Here is an 8,216-nt window from a genome sequence, read left to right as displayed (position 1 = left end):
CTTACTATTTAAATATCAGCGTCCTGCCAAACGATCTTGTTACACTGACGCAGAAAGAGCCACACCTTTCAACAAAACATCTTCTGCAACAAGTTCAAGAGTTCAAAACGGACACTTTTCAACTGTGCTGCTGGTTGAAATGAAATCATACTTGCAGGACTAAGAAGACACAACTAAACCACACTGTGATTTGATTAACAGCTTTCAAAGATGAGACATAAGAGCGGTTATTCTAGTGAAAACTGAACAAGTTATCTCACATTTTTTTGTAAAATTAATTCCTCCTCAAGCTAGAGAGGCCCTGAGACTTGGGTATTTAGCTAATGTAAAAAATGTAGCTTGTTGTTTTGGTCTGGGAGCTTTGTTCTAAGTGTGTATTGTATATGAGTGTAGATTTGTGTATAGTTGAACATGTATACTGTGGGATTATATAATTTTGAATTCTGCATATTGATTTGGAATTTGAAATAAGGGGTAGAAACAAAGCAAAGTCTAGATCTATCTATCTATCTATCTATCTATCTATCTATCTATCTATCTATCTATCTATCTATCTATCTATCTATCTATCTATCTATCTATCTATCTATCTATCTATCTATCTATCTATCTATCTATCTATCTATCTATCTATCTATCTATCTATCTATCTATCTATCTTATCAACATCATGCAAGTTAATGGGCAGCAGGATATTTCACCACAGCATTTCAGCCTCAAGTTGTCTGCAATACTTTCTTAAATAACAAATTAACAGCATGAATTTGAATTTTCATGGGTGTCACAAGATCAAGTTCACTTATGTTTAGATCACATGGCATGGATCTAACCCATGTCATTAGGGATGGGGTTTCCTGAAAATGAAAATGTAGCCGCTTCACTGACTTCACTTTCCTACTGTTTGCATATGCCTGAGAAATACTGAATAGCTAGCACTGGAAAATGTACACTGAACATTTATAGTCAAAAACAGTGATGTTACTGATGTGACTAAGAATAGTGTTAAGGTTGGAGGAGTCCACGAGAAGAGGCTAGAAATTTGGTTTATTGTGAATCTGATTTCTTCTCATGTGAAATCCAGATATGCCAGATATGCCTAAATCACATCCACCACTTCATTATCACAACATTATCAGCTCATGCTTCTTTATTTGTTTCTTGGGTTAACACGATATTTCCCCTGCAGCTGCTATTTTTAGATAGCTTCCTGGAAGCCTGACCACTAGCACTGGGTCTGAGATGTGTGTTGGATATCCTCCAGTGTGTTTCAGTGACCCTTTAACTGAATTCTCAGTTTGGTAAAGAGCATAAAGTGGCAGAGAGTCACATGCGGTGGTGCTGAGTAACAGCTGTTTTGGCATGACCCCCCCCCCCCCCCCCACCAGAAAAACAAGACTTCCTGTTAGCATGTAGTTGTACCTGCCAGAGCACAAAATAACTGTATGAACTAAAATTATTGCAAATCTAAGGAGTAAATGACATATGAGGAGTGAAATGCCGTTCACTATTTGGCCAATCACCAAGTCGACTGTGTGATCTTATGAGGTAATTATATTTGTTTGACTTCATCCAGTGTTCAGCTCCACCCGGCTGTAACTGAAACTCCATGTTGAGAGTTCTCTTGTATTGACTCACGTCTGACACTGCTGTGCATTTGTGTGTTTGTGCAAACTCATTGGACGAGATTGATAGAGGAGAGGAAATTCTTGTGAGTTCATGTGTTCCATGAAAACTAATAAATTATTCTTTCTTTTTTTTTTTTGTAGATCTCTTCAGGCATCTCTTATTCATTTTTCTTTTATCTTAACTAAAACAAGATCACTTCTACAGTAAGTAGTGCAGTCTCCTACACTGTGTGCTGCAGCAATGGAAAAACAAACATTTTTCTTCTTTTTTTTTGAATGCACTTTGGTCGTGCACGCTTTTATTAAACTGTTAGTGTTCAAAATAAAACTCAGGCTCTCCTTTAACAAAATGTTATGCTTTTTGCAAGGTAACAGTATTTATTGCTTGCAAAGTTAATATGCTATCCTGAAAAGGGACTTAAAAAAATTGTTTTTCTTCTGTTGAAAAAATGGCAGTATGAAATTTGCCAACCAAAGTTATTGATATTGGTGCAAAGGCAACTGCAGATGATATCCTATGCTGATAGTGGGAAGGTGAAAACTTCCTTTTAACGGGTCCAGGGAGGGGAAGCTGTCTCGTTTGACCGGTTGGGGATGAGTGTGAGGGACACAGGCCAAAGGCATGCTGCGGAAAGAACCAGCTATTAATAATAACTCATGATTAAATGCAGAGTATATAATCACATAATGAGTGAAAAGAGGTATATGATGAATAACACTGAGTGCATCCTGGGAATCCCCCATCAGTCCAAGCCTATTGCAGCATTACTAAGGGATAGTCACCTGATCCAGCAATAACTACATGTTTTGTCAAAAATCCTAATCTTAAAAGTACAGAGGGTGTCTGTCTCCCAAATCCAAACTGGGAGCTGGTTCTGCAGGAACAGGCTCAAAAGCTGAAGGCTCTGTTTCCCATTTTGAAAGTAAAGTGCTCTACTGGTGTGATACAGTAAGTAGGACAGCTTTCAGATGAGATGGAGCCTGATTATTCAAGACTTTGGATGTGAGGAACAAGATTTTAAATTGGATTCAGATTTTCACAGGGAGCAACTGAGAGAAGCAAGTATGGAAGAAATATCCTCTCCTTCTAGTCCCTGTCAGTACTATTGCTGCAGCATTTTGGATCAGCTCAAGGCTTTTCAGAGTCTTTAAGATAGCCTAATAATAACTCATTACATTATTCCATGCAATAAATGCACAAACTAGTTTTTCAGCATCACTCCCCACATAGCAAGCAGGTCTGGCCTGGATCTGGTATCAAGCCGGCACTGCTGGTTGACTTCTGGCATGATAAGGCATATGTCATTCAGATATGGGCCAGGCCTGGCATAGATGGCACTGTCTATGTAATGGCATGCCATATATGGCTCGATTGTGGTTTGGGTTATGTGGCCCAGGGTCATAGAAAACAGATCTGGCCCAGATCTGCCATCAAGCTGGCACTTCTGAATGACTGGTGTCATGGCAGAGTGTATGTCAACCATACAGGGAGTGCAGAATTATTAGGCAAATGAGTATTTTGTCCACATCATCCTCTCCATGCATGTTGTCTTACTCCAAGCTGTATAGGCTCGAAAGCCTACTACCAATTAACAATATTAGGTGATGTGCATCTCTGTAATGAGAAGGGGTGTGGTCTAATGACATCAACACCCTATATCAGGTGTGCATAATTATTAGGCAATGTCCTTTGCTTTGGCAAAATGGGTCAAAAGAAGGACTTGACGGGCTCAGAAAAGTCAAAAATAGTGAGATATCTTGCAGAGGGATGCAGCAGTCTCAAAATTGCAAAGCTTCTGAAGCGTGATCATCGAACAATCAAGCGTTTCATTCAAAATAGTCAACAGGGTCGCATGAAGCGTGTGGAAAAACCAAGGCACAAAATAACTGCCCATGAACTGAGAAAAGTCAAGCATGCAGCTGCCAAGATGCCACTTGCCACCAGTTTGGCCATATTTCAGAGCTGCAACATCACTGGAGTGCCCAAAAGCACAAGGTGTGCAATACTCAGAGACATGGCCAAGGTAAGAAAGGCTGAAAGACGACCACCACTGAACAAGACACAGAAGCTGAAACGTCAAGACTGGGCCAAGAAATATCTCAAGACTGATTTTTCTAAGGTTTTATGGACTGATGAAATGAGAGTGAGTCTTGATGGGCCAGATGGATGGGCCCGTGGCTGGATTGGTAGAGGGCAGAGAGCTCCAGTCCGACTCAGACGCCAGCAAGGTGGAGGTGGAGTACTGGTTTGGGCTGGTATCATCAAAGATGAGCTTGTGGGGCCTTTTCGGGTTGAGGATGGAGTCAAGCTCAACTCCCAGTCCTACTGCCAGTTTCTGGAAGACACCTTCTTCAAGCAGTGGTACAGGAAGAAGTCCGCATCCTTCAAGAAAAACATGATTTTCATGCAGGACAATGCTCCATCACACGCGTCCAAGTACTCCACAGCGTGGCTGGCAAGAAAGGGTATAAAAGAAGAAAAACTAATGACATGGCCTCCTTGTTCACCTGATCTGAACCCCATTGAGAACCTGTGGTCCATCATCAAATGTAAGATTTACAAGGAGGGAAAACAGTACACCTCTCTGAACAGTGTCTGGGAGGCTGTGGTTGCTGCTGCAATGTTGATGGTGAACAGATCAAAACACTGACATTAATGAGTTTTTTGGGTTCATTGAGAACATGGTTGTTGTTCAATAATAACATTATTCCTTTAAAAATACAACTTGCCTAATAATTCTGCACTCCCTGTATGTGGGCCAGGTCTGGCAATGATGGCACTACTTATGTTCCTATTTTCCTATTTTAGTTAGTAGACCCAAATGCCGTGTTGCAATACTATACTGCTATGGTAGCCAACGTTTCAAATGTAGGTTTGGCAGGTTTGTGAGTGTACACTTTATCCTAAACCTAGTCACCTACTCATGTTTATCACTGGGTGGCTGTAGCTCAGGAGGTAGAGAAGGTCACCTAAGAATCAGTCCATTCACTGTCTGAACAGAGTTTCATCATGTTACTTTTGCACTATTATGTTCCAGCGCATGTTGTTATTACATGGTTTGATTAAGGCACACATTAGGCTGATATCTGGGGCCAGAGCTGAAACTGTTCTGGGCAAGCAGTGTGTCTGCAACTGGCCTTGTGCTGGCCCATGTGTGGGCCACCTCTGGCAAACCAGATCTGGGCCACCAAAGGGCCGTCATGCTTTGCGGTATGTGAGCCATGTGTAAGCACATTGTGTGGGCCAGATCCAGGCCATACCAATTTTGCTATATGGGTCTGAGACAGGATGTTTCTAATTTTAGAGATATTTTTTTAGAGATATTGAGAAATGCAGGTAAGCAGTCCGACATATTTGTTTATTATGCATACTGAAGGACATATCCTGGTCAAAAACAACTCCAAGATTCCTAACAGTGCAACGCTAAATGTGTGGTTTTATTTTTAATTCAAACCCTATTACATGTTTCTGTTAAGAAAAAACAAAATGTGAGATGACAGGTTTTGCAAAATGATAAAAATGAAAATACATATATGCACACTGATATTTAATTGATTAAAAACAAATGTTAGAATTATTTCACAGTTCATACTTTATATGGTTAAACAACATGCTAATTTAGCCAAAATCAATCAATCAATCAACCAATCAGTCTTTATTTATAAAGAACTTTTCATACAAAAAATGTAGCACAAAGTGCTTTACATAGTTAAAAGCAGCCCACCCCACCCTCCAACTCACTCCCCACACTCTCATTAACATAAATGATGTGAATACACACATACCCCCCCCCCCCCCCCCCCCCCCCCCCCTACACACACACACACACACGCACACACTTAAAGAGTAAAAATTGGGCTGGGTCCACATGAGCCAAGTGAGGAAACACTATAACAGGGAGCCGTCTGCTCGAAGCTCGAAGATTTTATGTAAATATATATGTCATTCAAATAACCTTTGAATATTGAACAAAATACTTTTTCTGTTCATGAAGCCACATGTTAAAATCATTTTCATAAGTTAATTAAAAGAAGCAAATTTCTTTTTATCATGCCTTCCAAACCAAAAAAATGTAAATCACTTGTTCCAGATTCTATGATAAAATTGCAGAACCTCTTATTTAAAAAAAACATGTGTTTATGTTTCATTTGTAAACTGCAAAGTAAACAGGGTCTGTATTACAGTACAACTTCTTCATCCTGGCGGTGTTCCCGCTGGTGCAGGGTCCGCTCTTCGGCAAAGGTTTCTCCATTTGGTTCTGTCCAAGGCGTCCTCAGGTGATGCGTTGAGGGTCTTAATGTCCTCCTTAATTTTGTCCATCCACCGTTTCTTCGGTCTGCCTCGAGGCCGGCATCCTTCTGGGTCGATCATCATAGCCGTTTTTGCTACAGAGTTCTCATCGCTTCGAATCACATGTCCATACCACCTCAGGTGGGACTCGAGCATCTTTTCCTTAATTGCAGCTACGCCTAGTCGCTTCCGTATGTCTTTGTTCGTAACATGGTCCCGTCTTGTAATTCCCAAGCTCCGTCAGAGCATGCACATCTCCATGGTGTTTAGGGCCTGTTCATGTGTGTTCACATGCGGAGCCATACAGGGCTACTGGGCGGACCACTGTTTTGTAGATTTTTCCCTTGAGTCGATCTGGCATTCTTGTATCGCAAAGGACACCAGTGACCTGTCGCCATTTTAACCAGGCTGCATTTATTCATGCTCGGACATCGGAGGTGATATTTCCATCGTAGCTGATGACTGAGCCCAAGTAGTGGAACTCTTCTGTCTACTTCAACTCTTCATTGTTAATTATGATGGTGCCATCAGTTTGATGGCCTGCTTCCAGGTATTCGGTCTCTGTATTACAGTACAACTAAAGATCTAACTCTTGTAGAACATCAACCAATAAACCATAGCTCCAAAAACATTTTCTAGTGATGCTGACAGCTAAGAGGTCATGGCCATGCCACCTGCTGGGTGAACTGTCTAGTTTTTATGGTGTGTTCTAAAAAAAAAAAACCGAGTTGAGCACTTGGAATGAGCAGGAAGAAACAACATTCCTCTATTTTTATCTTGGAAAATAAACAGTAGAGGCATTACACTCTGGATGGCAGAGCGGTTTTCCTGGGAATACATTCATCAATCTGACAAACATGTCATACTCTCTAACCTCCATCTGATCTCATCTGCTGCACTGTTGCTAAAAACAATATGAATACAATGAGGGGCATAACTTGGCAACATTATGGTACAACAAAGCCTCTAAAACTCTGAAGAAATAGTTGAGGCTGTAATTACGTAGAAACAACTGGACTGATTATTTATGTCACACAGGAAACTGGAGATAAAAACATGGCTTGGATTTTAAAGAGTCATGTTTTTAAGAGCAAAGAGCAAGACTTTATAAGTCTTGACTAGGAGAAACATAAGATTTGGAATGAACATCATGCTAACGTCACTGGTGCTGTGTGCACTTTCTGGTGATAAAAAACAGTGGAAATAGGTGAAATAGGTGTCACTCAAAACACTTCAGACTACAAGTAAGATTTTTACCATAGATGCAAAAAAAATAATGCAAGTGTACCTCACATTCTTGTCCAATGAGGAATCGTCGACAAACCTAACATGCTCATCTTTGGTCTGCAGAAGCGAACCAGAGTGCCAGTAGGAACTCTAGATTTACCCCATTGGCCAAATTAGCATTTAGCTGCAACTGATAATTGTCAAACATAATTACTAAAAAGAAGTGCACATTAGCAGACGAGGCACAAGAGGACCTGATGATGCTGTGAGTAGTATGCTAACCAAAATAATACAGTGCAGGTTTTTGTTTAATGGAAACTGTCATTCTGTCTGTGAGGAGACAGTGCTGACCATTGTGCCATCCAACATGGCCATTATTTCTGTAGAAATACTGTCCTTCAGAGCTCTAAATGTGATTTTAATTGTTTTATATTGTTTATCATACACTGTTAAGATAAGTTGAACTAAAATGAGCTATCTGGATGTATTGGTAAATGGTATATGGCCTGTATTTGTATAGCGCTTTACTAGTCCCTAAGAACCCCAAAGCGCTTTACACAACCAGTCATCCACCCATTCACACACACATTCACACACTGGTGATGGCAAGCTACATTGAAGCCACAGCCACCCTGGAGCGCACTGACAGTGGCGAGGCTGCCGGACACTGGCGCCACCGGGCCCTCGTATTGACGACACAGGTCTGCTGTGCTATTTAGTGGTGACCCGAAGTCTGCCATAGAAACAGATTTTGGAGACCATAAATTGAAGTGTAGGTGATGTATACTAAATGTGAAGCAAATGGAAAAATGAAAATTTTTCAAATTCTACATCTACGAGATCAAGAAGAAACTGGTATGAAGCCATTAAATTAAAAATTAAGACATTATCCAGTGTGGAATGATCAGAAAAGAGACAAAGATAACTGTCTTTGTTTTTTTCTCTCATATCTTCATTCTTGACCTTAACAGAAGGCACTGTGCTAACTTATTTCCACAGTAGATTATTGATATTAACCACAGCTGACTTCAGTTCTCTCCCATTCCTTGGGAACTGTCAAAATGCATTAGGAG

General features: G+C 40.6%; 1 pseudogene; it reads right to left on the bottom strand.

Annotated features, from left to right (window-relative positions):
• Positions 1–5,820: 5,820 nt before the first annotated feature.
• On the bottom strand, positions 5,821–7,518 carry LOC146572196 (uncharacterized; annotated as a pseudogene).
• Positions 7,519–8,216: the final 698 nt, after the last annotated feature.

This window comes from Mchenga conophoros, linkage group LG6 (genome assembly GCF_057382185.1).
Source record: "Mchenga conophoros isolate Kocher_MC1m ecotype Shallow Benthic linkage group LG6, M_conophoros_male_GT1.1, whole genome shotgun sequence".
Taxonomy (NCBI): domain Eukaryota; kingdom Metazoa; phylum Chordata; class Actinopteri; order Cichliformes; family Cichlidae; genus Mchenga; species Mchenga conophoros.
The sequence above is the reverse complement of the archived record's forward strand: the minus strand, read 5'-3'. Positions and strand labels throughout refer to the sequence as shown.